At 37.9% G+C, this 15,927-nt stretch overlaps 1 non-coding gene across 1 annotated transcript; it reads right to left on the bottom strand.

Moving 5' to 3' along the window:
• Positions 1-7,704: 7,704 nt before the first annotated feature.
• On the bottom strand, positions 7,705-7,808 carry LOC136321348 (small nucleolar RNA U13). Its single transcript, XR_010728609.1, has one exon. It is a non-coding gene; the product is annotated as a small nucleolar RNA U13 (small nucleolar RNA).
• Positions 7,809-15,927: the final 8,119 nt, after the last annotated feature.

Raw genomic sequence — 15,927 nt, 5'->3', positions numbered from 1 at the left:
GATCTCTTTTGGGCCTTATTTGCCTTTTCTATCTCCTTTCTTGGTTATTATAGACCTTAAAAGCCATGCTCAGAATATCTTGTTGAGGGGCCTGAAAGCCCTTTTCTGTCTATATAAACTCTTGGAAAAAAGACAAAAGCAATATTATTAGTTGGATTAAATTAAGAAAAACAGGTTTTTGGTGCTTCATTTAGAATTCCAGAGTCTCTTTGCTGCTGAATAACTCAGTACATTAGTATTCAAAATAAATTTTAACAAAACCATGATAAAATAGATTTACAGGAGTTTTAGGATATGACGTTTTTTATATTACCTTATATTGTTTCAAAATGATAATAAATTAAACATTATATAAAAAGACAGTATTAATAACTCCTAATATTTAAACTAAGATTCTAATATTACAAGGCTACAAAACAGTAAATAATGAATTAACAAGAGACCTTTAAAATAACACATTTTAACATGGAAAATATCTTTTTTTACACAATAGGGAAGGAAAGACAATAAATCACTACTCTTAACCCAGTGGTCAGAAAACCTATTAGTTAATAGAGCCCATTATTAACAGTACAATAACTGAATTTTCTTTTAAGAGCCAAATTTTTTTTTAATAATTTTATTTTTTTAATGGGGTGACATCAATAAATCAGGATACATATATTCAAAGATAACAAGTCCAGGTTATCTTGTCGTTCAATTATGTTGCATACCCACCACCCAAAGTCAGATTGTCCTCTGTCACCTTCTATCTTGTTTTCTTTGTGCCCCTCCCCACCCCCTTTCCCTCTCCCATTCCCCCCTCCCCCCCGTAACCACTACACTCTTATCAATGTCTCTTAGTTTCACTATTATGTCCCACCTACGTATGGAATAATACAGTTCCTGGTTTTTTCTGATTTACTTACTTCGCTTCGTATCATGTTATCAAGATCCCACCATTTTGCTGTAAATGTTCCGATGTCATCATTTCTTATGGCTGAGGAGTATTCCATAGTGTATATGTGCCACATCTTCTTTATCCAGTCATCTATTGATGGGCTTTTTGGTTGTTTCCATGTCCTGGCCACTGTGAACAATGCTGCAATAACCATGGGGCTGCATGTGTATTTACGTATCAATGTTTCTGAGTTTTTGGGATATATACCCAGTAGAGGGATTGCTGGGTCATAAGGTAGTTCTATTTTCAGTTTTTTGAGGAACCACCATACTTTCTTCCATAATGGTTGTACTACTTTACATTCCCCCCAACAGTGTATGAGGGTTCCTTTTTGTCCACAGCCTCTCCAACATTTGCTATTACCTGTCTTGCTAATGACAGCTAATCGAACAGGTGTGAGGTGGTATCTAAGAGCCAAATTTTAAATTTAAACTATATATGTAGGCATCTTTCCTACTGAGGCATCACCCGTACTTGGCATTCCATTGGAGAGCTATACCTAAGAGGCCATATGTGGTCCACGAGCTGTTTGCAAATGGCAGTTTGCAGACCAGAGTTCTTAGGAGAGGGGAAAAGGAAGAGACATTCGACCTGTTCTTTGCACAACTGGAGGGCTGACTTGAACCCTAGCCTGGCCAAGCAGCGAGGCTCCAGGCTCAGTCCCAAAGCGGCACTCTCTCAGGACTTCTGTTCCCTTCTCCCTCGCTGCTGGATTAGGGACATGATTGCCATGGGAGAGGTGGCACAGATGGGCTGGTGTTCAGACCTAGCATTTCCAAAAGCCAAGCTGACTTTCATTCCCTCCCCCAGCAGCTGTTTAGCTTTATTTCTTACAATAAAAGCAGCAAATAAAATACAAGTTTTATAAATTTACCTTCCTAATAATGGGCTGCGTTTTAGCCTATATGAGGTTTCCAATCTTTCCCGTAATTCCCTAAAAAATATTTTTACAGTTTTTACCATTATGGTGAATGCTGTATGTCTTCCTTATGAACTCCATGTCTTCTACGTAACTGAGAGACTTGAAGGAGATTCCATCACCCCCTCTGCCCTCAAGAGAGTGTTGGAACCTCTTCCCATATTTTACACCAGTGGAGGGCAATAAGCCATCATCCTCAGCCCACGGAGAACTTATTTTTAATTCTATTCCTTATAATTTTATTATTTATGTTTTTATTACTCCTTCTGGAGTTGCAATTTAATTTAAGAAACAACCAATTAACTAGCAAGGTCCATACCTACAGTTTGTTAATTTCTAAATTCTTTTCTCTCCTTTAAGATTTTTTTTAAAGCAAAGTTCTAATTTTAAATACTATTTCTACCCTGTCTTTTCCAAATGGGCAAAACCTCCTTTGGTCTGCAGGTGGACATTTGAAACTAATTTATATTCTATATTTTAGTTATTTTATTCTTTCTCTATTGCCCTTTCTCCTCTGCCCCACACACAGCATGCTGAGCCCTATTCTAGCCATGCATCTGGAGGTGGCAGCGGGGCTCACCTTTTGGTGCTCGGCCTTCTGCCTGATGTTTGCCTTCTGCTTGGGTGCCCTGTGGCAGCGAGGGTAGGAGCATGGCTGGGGGGGAGGCATGTCCACATTCACCTATCCATGGCCACACTCCCACTCTATTGTTCCACACACCATGTGTCCCCGCTCGGCTTTTCTCTCTTCTCTCATTTAATTTGCTTGCTTGCCAGCGCTTTCTCCTAGAGGCTGGAGAAATACTTTCCCGGCCATATTCCCTATTGCAATATGTACATTGATTTCTTCCTAACTGAGTTTTAATATTTTTCTCTTGAATCTCTTTTCTGTCTTAGATATAAGTCTGGCTGGACTAGGAAGACATATCGCCCTTTCCGTATTGAACAAGCTTTTAGCCATTGTGGCAGATCTAATGTTAAATTTAGCCATTGATCAATGTATGGAAACTGATTAGGGTAGCCTGGATCCTCAGTTATGATATTCCAGACTTCCTCTACTAGCTGGAGATTAAAAGTCCCAATCACTGGCCATCCTATTCCTAAAACAGGCCATTCTGATTCACAGAGATAGTGTAGCCTTTTCTTGGACCATTTAATATCGTATTTACAGCTGTCTCCATAAGCTTCTTGAAAGTGCTTTAAAAGACAACCTAATAGGGTCTTCTATGAACTGGCCCCTCCTCCCATATTTAATAGCCAAGGTTACTAATTACAGAATTAAAACTACTTCAGAAAAATCCAGAAATTAGTGCACCGATAAAAACAAGAAAGATAATACAGATAATTAACTAGCACCCAGAATGAAAGGTGTTTGACTATAGAGATATTAATTATTACAAGAGAATGATTTTTAGAGAAGAAATCTAACAGGGTGCCCCGAAGCTAATTTGAGAACAAAGAGAGGACAGTGGTTCTCCACTTAAGATTGCTTTTAGTCAGAAGCTTCCGGTTTTAACACAAAAGACCGAAATTAGGCTTTAAAACACACATTTAGACATTAAACAAAGGACTTATACACACACACACACACACACACACACACAAGCACACTTTCATAGACAAGGGAAAGGCTCCTCCTTGAGGCCTCTCCAGTGTTCTGCTAGCTGTGTTCCTGGAACTTTGGCTTAGTCACCAGAGGTTTCTAAACCAGGGGTTTTAGACAGAAACATTAAGACAAAGACTAAGATCTCAACAAACACAGAGAAGTCTCTGGAAGTCTGAGGCGAGATTAATCAATCCAGGTTAGCTCAGTCTCCACTGATTCAGTGCGATATGAGACTGACTTATCCTGGACAGACTCAATTTCCACTATGCCTTTCTAGAGCACAAACGAAGTCCCCACTATATTTCTCTAGAGAACCCGACGTCAATGAGGGCCCGAGGCAGAACTGGTGGACCTGGTCCACTCAGTTCTCATTAATGTCCCTCCAGAGTACAAGCAGATATTCGTTAGAGTCTGAGGCAGGACCTAAAAACTCTCCACCGACGTCTTGGTCTTGGAGAGCATACAGCGAACATGCCGACCATGTCTGATCTATTTCGCCATACTCACTACCGAACAGGAAAGCAAGCATACAGACATACAGAGGAAAGCTAGCATTCAGTAAAGCAAAAAGAGTTGCTTTATTTACCTCCTCAAGTTTTCTGCCAAATAGTCCAAATTATTGAATTTTGGAACCAAGAGGCATCTACTGGGGAACTGTCCAGACCCCGCAGGAAGACCAGGACCCCTGAAAGTCTCAGGTGGCATGCCTTTCCTCGATTTTCAAGCAGGCCCTGGGCAGCTCCCCAGAGAGTCCATCCGATTCGGGGTGCCTCTACCGGTGACACAAAACACCATAGGCCCCACATTGGGCGCCAAATGTTGTAAGGTATCCAATCCACAATTCCGCATGTTTTCATAGAGGAACTCAGTCCAAATAAGTTTTTGAAAAGTTTTATTAAAGGAGGAAATTTATTAAATATGCTGGCCACATATATCTTACATGGGGCAGTTTCAAAGTCCCAAATCGTGTGTGTTATTAATATTCTAGGAGTTGGTTATATACCGTTAATTATACATGGGTAGGAAAGTAACCTGACATCATGGTGTAAGCCTATACCTTTTTTTTTTAGAGATACATGCATTAACTACATGCTTTCAGGAGGGGAGAGGTAGTTTCTATGGGAACAAATGCCTGTAAATGGTCCATTAGTATAAGAAAAGGTTTAATTTAAGTTTTTCTCTTCTTACACCTGGCTAGCTATTCACCCATTTCTCCATAAGTATGGGGGAAGGTCAGAGAATCCAAGTCTCCTTGCTCTTCTGCATTTATGACACAATGCCATCGGCCATCTTGGTTTTATGCTAGTCACAAGTACAGAGAACATTTACAAAATCCCTCTGTATGCCTAGCCCAAATTAACAAAATGTTCTTTAAGCTTCTTAAAATATTAATATTAATTCTGTAGCCTTTGGTACATTATTACAAAGGGATTGTTTAAGTTCTGTTGTTTTGTGACATGCTTTAGAAATTGGAATATTGAACTTGTCACTTTACAACTACACTTACAGAGTTGAAGTTATTCTATTTTAGTTTCGTTTTTGGCTCTGACGAATGTGATTTTCTTCCCTCTAGTAAAAGCTTATGGGTCTTTCCATTAAATGTATTTGAGTTTGGGACTCTAACTTCTCTAATTGTTTCTAAGGAAATGGCCAGGAAAGGTCATGCATTAACTTTTTGGAGTAAAAATAATGAATGGGCATTTGAAAGGAATAAGAATCATTCTCATCCTCTGTCCCACCTTGGCCAGCCACGTGTTTGCCCTGTGCCTCATTTCCCACAACTGGAAGCTCCCAGCTGAATAATCATATCCAAACATGCTGAGCTAATTGAAGAAAGGTGCTATGTAAACACAAGGTACTATAATTATGGTCATTTTCCCAGACCTTGGGCTTCCCCACCCACTTCCTCTAAATTTACAATGAGATGGGAAACACAGCCTCCTCCAAAGGGATGCAGACTTCAAGAGCAGTGCCTTTGGTGCCTTCCAGTGGTTTCCTCTAGGTAGAAATGTTTTGGTCACAGAGTCTAAGTCATAAGGAAATTACTTTTTTGAATATGCCAATTTAAAGGGAAAATAATATATAACCAGATGTTGGTCAAATAGGTTAGTAAAATATGATTTTTATGTTTGCTTGCTTATAGTTTGCATTGGGGGCTGGGCAGCACCAGGTAACTGTGGTCTGTGAAATTGTAAATTACCTTCCTGCTTGGGAAGGGCCATTGGTTTGCTAACATTTGCTGGAGGAGAGGTTTTCGAGCCAGAATGTTTTGAAAAAAGAAGAGATGAGGAGAAAGAGAAAGAAGCCATGTTTTCAGAGAGGAGCAGAGAGAGCAGAGAGAATGCAGGGTGCTGAAAAAGAGGCCATGTTGGCAGAGAAGGGAGATCTGCAGATGCAGAACCAGCACTGAGGGGCTTTTGTGAGCTTCGCTGAGACTGGTGAGGCCTTTGATTCTAGGAGGAACCAAAGAAGATTCTCTTGGTTGTGTAATTGGATAATGTGTCAGGGCTTTGGTAGCTCTGAATGAGTGAAAGGGAAGTGTTTTCCCTCTGTGTTTGCTTGTTGACCAGTCCAAGACTTTAATAAAGGAATGGCCCACCATTTTTTGGCTCCGCTGTTTCTTTACCATCTGTCTGAATTCAATGAGAACCAGCATGAGCATTGGCCACGACGGCCGCAACCACTGGCCATACACCAGAGCACATGTTATCTTTCAGAATAATATTTTTATAACAAATAATGTACATGTATAAAATGCCAGGCAGTCTTCAGTACTTTCAAAAATAACATTAGCCTTTCTTTTGAACAGGAAAGAATAGGCACAATAAATATATATATTTTGATAATCACTCAGCAAATAGTTAGGGCAAATATTTCTTATCTTTTGTGATAAGGTACCAAAGAACTGTAAAACTTAGTATTGACAATGCCATTTTAAAGAGAAAAAGTCAGGCTTCTTGACCCCTCCTATCTTTAGAGAATGGAGGGAGAAGGATGTGGGAGCTTCCTGGCTTATAAGGACAACTGGGTCATTTAGCTTAACTATAGTTCTCTGAAAGAATAAAGGTTATCTGAAGAACTTCCTTTACCTTTCAATAAGAGACAATATTTACATATCCTACACTGATTTTAACTCTTCCTCCCTTCCTGGAATCCTGAGAGTAACATATGCCTCTAGACAAAGAAATGGGAAGTAGACACTAAAAGATTTGTGAATGTCTTTGATATATAAAACGACATCACTATTGTGTTACTTTGTAAGTTTTAATATGTAGGAATGTTTTTATAGATCCTATAGATGAATATTGTAAGCTTATTGTGTCATGCTCCCTCTCCTTTTTCCCCAAACTATATGTGATCAAGTTTATATAGCTAGCTTCAGGGCTATTTTGCACACACACGATTTAGGTTAGCTATACCCCGTGTAAGTCATATGCAGCCAGCTTATTAATAAATCTCCTTCTAAAAATTCTTCTGTATTCTGCCTTGATGTCTCTACGTAAACCTGCAGAATTAAGGTATGCTACTTTACAACACTTTGAACTGAGGCTGGACTGTAGATGACACATGAGGGTGTATGCCGGTACTGAGCAGACAGCCAGCTCTTTATAAATATTCCCTGGGTGTGTGTCTTGTCTCAAGCCTGCCAATATCAAGCTAGTTAAGGTAACACAGTTACTTGTCCCAGTGGACCTATAATTTCTTTATTCCTAGAAGAAAAACATTTAACCAAACAAGTGGTTCTTAAAGTTATCAATTGGTCTAATCAGCTGAGACTCCTTTTATGGAAGAAATATTCAATACAACCCCCAAAATATAAAATCAATGACAGTGGTGCCATTCAGGGTTAGGGTGAGCTGAGAAGGGAATTCTACTTAATAATTGTCTCCTTTCCTTTTCATTCCCCTCAAAGTCCTTGCTACACCTTCAAGAACCACAGAGCTCCAAGGAACACAGTTTTTAAAAAGCATTGTACTAGTTACTACTACTGTTTGTTTAGGCTTCAATTAAAAATACTTTTTTTAGCCTGACCTGTGGTGGCGCAGTGGATAAAGTGTCGACCTGGAAATGCTGAGGTCGCCGGTTTGAAACCCTGGGCTTACCTGGTCAAGGCACATATGGGAGTTGATGCTTCCAACTCCTTCCCCCTTCTTTCTCTCTGTCTCTCTCCCTCTCTGTCTCTCTCTCTCTCCTCTCTAAAAATGAATAAAAAAAATTAAAAATACTTTTTTAGGTTCATATCAGATGAATAGTATGCTAACATCATTACCAGGTTTGAGGGAGGCACATGTCACACAAGAGAATGAACACCCAATCATCACACTTATGAAACACAAGAAGATCTAAAAAATTTTTAAATATTATTTAGTTAATTTCTTTATAGGTACTTGCACTTTTAAGTTTTCCATTGTTCTGTAATAAACTATTTTTACCCACTTTGATCATCAATATGTGCACAGAGGCAGTGAAGTTGAGAAGATGCACTATCATGGTTCCTGTCTTTCATCATGCTTTTGAGACTGTGAATTTACAAATTCTGTTTAATCATACATACTGTTGAGTAGCAGGTGCTCAACCTGATGTTGGATTCTGTCAGGATAAAGAAGCTAGTTAAGACATAATCTAACTGATGAAACTTTTGAAAGCTGAAAAATACTATGATATATCATGATATACTTGGATAATAGCATATATATATGTATATATGTACTAAAATTTATGTGACAAAGTCATCTGGATTTTATTGCTGTTGAGAGGAAAGGGAGACAAGTACATTTTGCAGGAGTCAGAAAAAGGACAAAATGATGAGCTGACCCTAGAAGATATTTGACTTTAAATAGACAGAAAGGACCAGAGAATTATGAGAACTTTAATAAGCTTGAGGTTGGGTGAATGCACTGAGCCTAGTACTGTGAGGCGGTGTGGAGTGTTTGAAGGAGGACCAATACCCGAACTAGAAGCTCTGTGGCTGGACCTTGGCTTTACTCCCTAGTCAATGGGAGGTTGTTTGTGAAAATGCAAACAATATCTGGCAGTAAAAACAAGTAATTTTTCATTTTTTATTAAAGTGTTATAAAGAAAAGAATGCATATTATTATGCATATGATTATTATTATCTATATTATTCCCATATATACATTACCATTACCATGTAAAAATATTGGAATATTACAACATATTTATGATATGAGTGCACAGTTTATACTTTGAAATGTATTAAATTTTAATCTGTACTCTAAGCAGATAATCTTTTTTTTTTTTTTCAGAAGTGAGAAGCGGGGAGGCAGAGAGACTCCTGCAGGCGCCTGACCAGGATCCACCCAGCATGCCCACTAGGGAGTGGTGCTCTGCCCATCTGGGTCATTGCTCCTTTGCAACCAGAGCCATTCTAGCGCCTGAGGCAGTGGCCAGGAAGCCATCCTTAGCTTCTGGGCCAACTTTGCTCCAATGGAGCCTTGGCTGCAGGAGGGGAAGAGAGAGAGACAGAGAAAAAGGAGAAGGGGAGGGATGGAGATGCAGATGGATGCTTCTCCTCTGTGCCCTGACTGGGAATTGAACCTGGGACATCCACACGCTAGGCTGACGCTCTAACACTGAGTCAGCCAGCCAGGGCCAGTTAATTCATTTTTAATATGTAGATTGGTGATGTTAAGACTTGATGCAATATTTCCAAACAGGAATGCATATAACTGCATGAACTATTTCTCACTGTCAGGTAGCATAGGTCATTAGATGTCACTATTATGAAGTGGAATATGCAATATGGAAAACATGACTGAAGTAGAGGTAGCATGGAAGTCAGTTGTACTTAAAAAATTATCACAGATCTTATTTGGTGAAGAAACAATAACAATCTACCCTCCATAACAAAGATGGTGGGTTTTCTCTTCTTAAATAGCTATCTTCAATTTTTTCTTCCCCCTCAAACTGGCTCATGTGATTTTTGGCCATGGAACAAGTTTGAGTGAAAACAGGAAAATGTCATCCTCCCACTCTGTTTCCTGCCAGCTCAGCACTGGGAAGTGCACGGACCTGGAGGTGTGGACTCCAGTCAGCTGTTGAAATCTTCCTCATTCAGTTTGGTCCATTCCCTGAGAAGAGGCTGGTTGTGGTTAAAATGTTGGTGCCAGACTAAGAAAGACATTAATAGAAAAGTAGTTTATACCAATTGGCCAAATTAAAAAAAAAGGGGGGGGGGGCGGAGGAATCTATAAAATGTTAGAAAGTTTTTGAAAATAAATATTCACAAATGAAGAATATTTTAGTATACTTGAAATTATAAGATGTATTCAAATAAACAGGCAATATATTATTGGAAAATAATATATAAATATTGAAAAAAAGTACAGAGATAATTATATGTAGATGATGTACCTACCATATTGGAAAATGAATAATTGTATAACAATATTAATGCTTTTCTTAAAAGTATAATGTGAGGATTGTAAATATAATTTATTTAAAACACAAGGCCTGACACAGTGAAGATGTCCTCTAAATTGTAGTTATTTCTATCTTTCATGATATCAAACATAAGCAAACTAAGAGCAGAAGTATAAGATTTCTCCTTCCTCTCATGTATTTTACTATTTTCAATTTTGTAAAGTAATGGGTTGCAAGCTTTTTAAGAAATAGAGTTTATGCATCTTCCATAGAACTTGGATAGATGGTAAATGTGAAAGAGTTATTTGATAAACTTTATTTTCCATATTCTTACTGAGTAAGAATTACTCAGTAAGAATGCTTACTGAGTAAGCATTCTTACACTATGCTTATCCAACCGTAATACTAGTAAACAATTTGGGAGTGCCTAATCTGCCTTGTGTTGGTGTTTCATAGAAAGGTTTGATCACTAGGTGGCAGCAATACTCAGGGAAGGACACTGAGGATCTGTCTCATAAAAGATAGATGTTTTAGTCAATCAGAACAAAATAAAACTAACTGAAAAATTTTAAAAACCTTTTTATGTTAGAATAAGGGCAGATTTACCAAAAAATTATAAAGACAATATGAAGAAATCTCATATATATATGCCCCTGGTAAGGACATTTTATCTCTCTTTGTAACCCTGATGTCTGGCATCATTTCTCACACTGTTGGGAGAATAAAAGTTTCACTAATAATTAGTCCAAAATGATCTTATCTATAAATGGATTATACAGAGTGTTTTTGATCATATGTCATTTCCAGATGAAAATTTCTGTATCTAGTACTCTCCAGAGAAATACAATTATTTGAAACTTACTTTTGTTTGCCTGTGACTTTCAACCACACTTTTTCTTATTACCATTTTGAAACGCCTTTCATACCTGCCTGTTTACATTTTATTCCCAAGTCTCAAAAGATTTTCATATATTTACTATTTATTGCAATGTTTATGAATGGATGAAACAGGCATTACTTTGTTGATTTTACATATTTTATATGTAATTAAAGTAACAAGTAGGTTAAGTAACTACCTGAGAACTAAATCAGTGTAGAAATTTATATCTGATTAGTTTGACTTCAAGTTTACTTTCTTCTCTGCCTTGCTCATTTTACATTAATAGAAATATAATAAACAGTATCTTGAAAATGCTTTTTTAGAAAAAGGCAAGAACACATTCTGAGACTTTGAGCAGCATGTAAGGCTAGGAATGTGAAGACACTCTCTCTTACTTTCTAGTTTTAAGTAAAAGCCCTCAAATTGTCTTGGCAGGGACTATCATTTATAAATAGCCTTTTAAGAATTAGAGGTATAGAGAATTTACTCTTTGTAATAATTAGGTCTCTGATCACAAGTGACAGAAAATCCAGTTTACCCTGTTTTAGACACCAGAGGGATTATGTTTATTTCTGACTAAAAGTACAAACGTGGATCTGACCTCAGAATAGACTTCATCTGTATACACATATCATGTTATTAAGAATCTTTTTTCTGTCTCTTTACCTGATTTCTTCAGTGTTAGTTTTCTCAGGCTCCTGTCCTATTCCTCTCACCTTAAGACAGCTCTGATGTTTTACTTCGTGATGGCCAAATGGCTGCTGTGGTTTCAGATGCCAAACATTGTACTATATCATCTAAGGATAATGACTGATTCTCCTCTGGAAGTACAAAAGGAAGAACCAAAACCAATCCTGGGATTTGTTTTTTCTTTTTGGCCTGAGTAGAATATTATGATCATTCCTCAAACCAAATCATGCAAAGCAGGAGATAGAACATGCTGACTGGCTTTAAGTCCACCAGCGCTATCCCTCATAGCTGGGAAGAAGATGATCCTTCCCAAGTTCCATGCTGGAGAATGGTGGCAGGCAGGTTCTCCAAAATCTTTGGAGAAGATGAAGGGCATGGATACTGGGTGGCAATCAGGAAATTATACCCCTTGACTGTGCTCCTATTTTTAGGCTTCCTCAACCTACTAATTTGTCAATTGTTACTTTCTTACATTTACTCATAGTTTGCCTCCTCTCTATGAATTAGAATGTTTTAGGTGAGATTAATAATAATTGAGATTTTCTGTAGTATCAAGACCTTATCAGGAACCACATCTGATATTACTTTCTGGTTGAAACATTTGCTTATCATGTGACTTAGCCACATTATAGATTTTCTGAGTCAAATGTGCTTCAACATTAAAAATAACAGGTCTTCAATGGAACAGAATAGAAATTCCAGAAATAAAACCACATATATATAGTCAAATAATTTTTGATAAAGGGGCCAACAACACACAATGGAGAAAAGAAAGCCTCTTCAATAAATGGTGCTGGGAAAACTGGAAAGCCACATGCAAAAGAATGAAACTGGACTACAGTCTCTCCCCCTGTACAAAAATTAACTCAAAATGGATCAAAGATCTAAACATAAGACCTGAAACAATTAAGTACATAGAAGAAGACATAGGTACTCAACTCATGGACCTGGGTTTTAAAGAGCATTTTATGAATTTGACTCCACAGGCAAGAGAAGTGAAGGCAAAAATTAATGAATGGGACTACATCAGACTAAGAAGTTTTTGCTCAGCAAGAGAAACTGATAACAAAATAAACAGACAGCCAACTAAATGGGAAATGATATTTTCAAACAACAGCTCAGATAAGGGCCTAATATCCAAAATATACAAAGAACTCATAAAACTCAACAACAAACAAACAATCCAATAAAAAAATGGGAAGAGGATATGAATAGACACTTCTCCCAGGAAGAAATACAAATGGCCAACAGATATATGAAAAGATGCTCATCTTCTTTAGCTATTAGAGAAATGCAAATCAAAACGGCAATGAGATACTACCTCACACCTGTTCGATTAGCTGTTATTAGCAAGACAGGTAATAGCAAATGTTGGAGAGGCTGTGGACAAAAAGGAACCCTCATACACTGTTGGGGGGAATGTAAAGTAGTACAACCATTATGGAAGAAAGTATGGTGGTTCCTCAAAAAACTGAAAATAGAACTACCTTATGACCCAGCAATCCCTCTACTGGGTATATATCCCAAAAACTCAGAAACATTGATACGTAAAGACACATGCAGCCCCATGGTTATTGCAGCATTGTTCACAGTGGCCAGGACATGGAAACAACCAAAAAGCCCATCAATAGATGACTGGATAAAGAAGATGTGGCACATATACACTATGGAATACTCCTCAGCCATAAGAAATGATGACATCAGAACATTTACAGCAAAATGGTGGGATCTTGATAACATGATACAAAGCGAAATAAGTAAATCAGAAAAAACCAGGAACTGTATTATTCCATACGTAGGTGGGACATAATAGTGAAACTAAGAGACATTGATAAGAGTGTGGCGGTTATGGGGGGGAGGGGGGAATGGGAGAAGGATAGGGGGTGGGGAGGGGCACAAAGAAAACAAGATAGAAGGTGACAGAGGACAATCTGACTTTGGGTGGTGGGTATGCAACATAATTGAACGACAAGATAACCTGGACTTGTTATCTTTGAATATATGTATCCTGATTTATTGATGTGACCCCATTAAAAAAATAAAATTATTAAAAAAAAAATAACAGGTCTTAAACTACTTAATTCCTGAGGGACTGAGATAGCAGAAGTAAAACACCTAGCAGAGAAGTAATTTTCTTTTCTTTCATGAACTACCTGGAATAGGCAGCTTAGCTGGTATGGTTTAACTAGACACTGGGGCCTCAGCTACCTGAGTTCTAATAGGTTTTGGTACTAAAATGTGTTTTTTTAGAAAGTTCTCTATCCACCTCATCCTGGTGTTCCCAACAACTTTGTCAGCTTGGGGTGGTCATATCCTCCTATACAAGGACATCATATAACTGAAGGAATGAAGCTACCACCATCTCTCCCCCAGACAGACCAAGAAGAAAGATGGCATGTGGCTGAGAAATCAAGCCACTCCTAACAAGTGATAATTTCAATAGTTTTAACATGTCTGTATGTAGCTAAAAGAATTTTCAATAAAAAATTTATTGTTCAGTGTTAAGTTTAATTCTTGTCTTCATCAAAACTGAGGAAGGAAAATTTGAAAACAAGGGTATGAAGAAAAAAATCTAAACTTGCTGTTCATAGTAAGACAGGGTCTTGAACCTAGAGCAGTAGTTTTCAATCAGGACAATTTTGCTCCTCACAGGACATATGTCAATGTTCGATGTCATTGGTGGTCACGAAAAGAGGTAGTTATATTGGCATCTGGTGGTTAGCGGCCACTGAGCAGCTAAACATTCTACAATGCATGAGTTAGCCCCTGACAACAAAGAATTATGTGCCTCTGCTTAAGAGCATCATTTTAGATGATGGGATAGAGAAAATATTTTTCTCTAGTTAGAGGTATTTTTCTCCAATCTGTAAGCGTGCACACATGCATGTGTGTGTTTATGTAAACAGTTATCTGATGAATAATCAGAAGAATAAAGAAGTCTATCTATAAATCACTGGGGGTAGATTTTGAAAGGGTTTGGATTTGGAATGCCGCTGTCTGCTTTAAATCATTTTATAGAAAAAAAAAAGTGGAGATCCAGATCAACATTTTCTCCATGCTTTGTCACTCAAAAATTTCCAAATGGGATTCCCACTGTGAGAAACATGCTTTCTAAGAAAGGATCATGCATTGTGAGTGAAATGATGATTATCAAAATGTAGGTGGAGAGTACACAGCAGGACTTAAGAGGAAGCTGTCAATTTTACAGACGAGCACAAACAGAAGGACTATGGGTAGGGGAACCTTATGTCCTGGGTGCTTATGAGAGTCCTAGCATATCCTGTTGTCCAGTTAGCTATTAATAGTGCCCTCTTTCCATCTAACTATGGAGTAAACTTAAGCACCTGGTAGACACTTGGAAACTTACTCAGGGAAGGGTTATAGTTTTCAGTTGTTATGACATTATACTATGATAAAAGTACAGTTTTAAGTGTTTTATCTTTACCTATGTTGTAATTTTTAAAACTTTTCTAGCCTGTCAATAAAATCTGATATATTTATAAATCTTTGTTTGGAAAACAAAGAAACAAACCTGTCTGTCTCACCCTCATTGCCATAACAGCAGCTGAATATAGAATTTAACTCTTTTGAATTAAATACTTTTGACTGGGACTTAAAAGGCTAATATAGTTATTTAAGTTTCTTTGTGAATGCATCTTATTCTCTACACACTGCTTAGCTCTGTTTTCATTTTCATGAAACTATATATATATATAGTTCTTCACTCTGCAAAACTCCTAAGTATGCATGTCTGAGTATTGGATGCTATGCCTCTCCTCTTGGGTGGATATGACTTCTTTGTTCTTGCTTTTCTACCTGTCATTTCATCCACTGTTCATATAGTCCTTGACTAGTTTTGTTTCATGGTTTGACTTTCTATATTATTTATTTAGTGACTGCTTATGTTCCTCCTTGAAAAAATAAAAACAGAGTCCTGTCTAACCTTATGTGGCTATATAAGAGAGAAAGTAATAATTACATTTCTGGATTGGTCCAAGGTTTGAAAAGCAGACTTGAAAATAGAGTCTGGCAAGAAAATGTGTGCTTATGGAAGGCTGCCAGACATTAGGAGAGAGGAAACCATAAATATTTATGTCCAAAGAACAAACCTAGAGTGGAATGGCTTAAGGCAGTATGCTGTAATACCTGGCTGATCATTATATCACCGGTAGGAGTTTATAAAATATAGATACCCTGGCTCCACCACAGACCTCTCAGTGCAAATCACCCAGGTTAGGATTCAAGAATCTGTATTTTTGAAAAGCATATCAGGTGATTCTGATGATCAGTCAGGTTTTTGAAACTGGACATTGGGAATTTCTGTTGAACAGCTGGCTTACAGGCATGACCACACTAATGGGTCCTGTCATATCTGCAGAGAGGCTTATGCAGTTTGTGAGACACCAGACATAGTGCTGGCCCTCAGTACTGCTTGGGCTCAGCCTAATTTGTACCCCTGTGGCCTTCTGTACTCCAGCCTGGGGCCAGGACCTCATTGCCTGTGTTTC

This window comes from Saccopteryx bilineata, chromosome 1 (genome assembly GCF_036850765.1).
Source record: "Saccopteryx bilineata isolate mSacBil1 chromosome 1, mSacBil1_pri_phased_curated, whole genome shotgun sequence".
NCBI lineage: Eukaryota > Metazoa > Chordata > Mammalia > Chiroptera > Emballonuridae > Saccopteryx > Saccopteryx bilineata.
The sequence above is the reverse complement of the archived record's forward strand: the minus strand, read 5'-3'. Positions and strand labels throughout refer to the sequence as shown.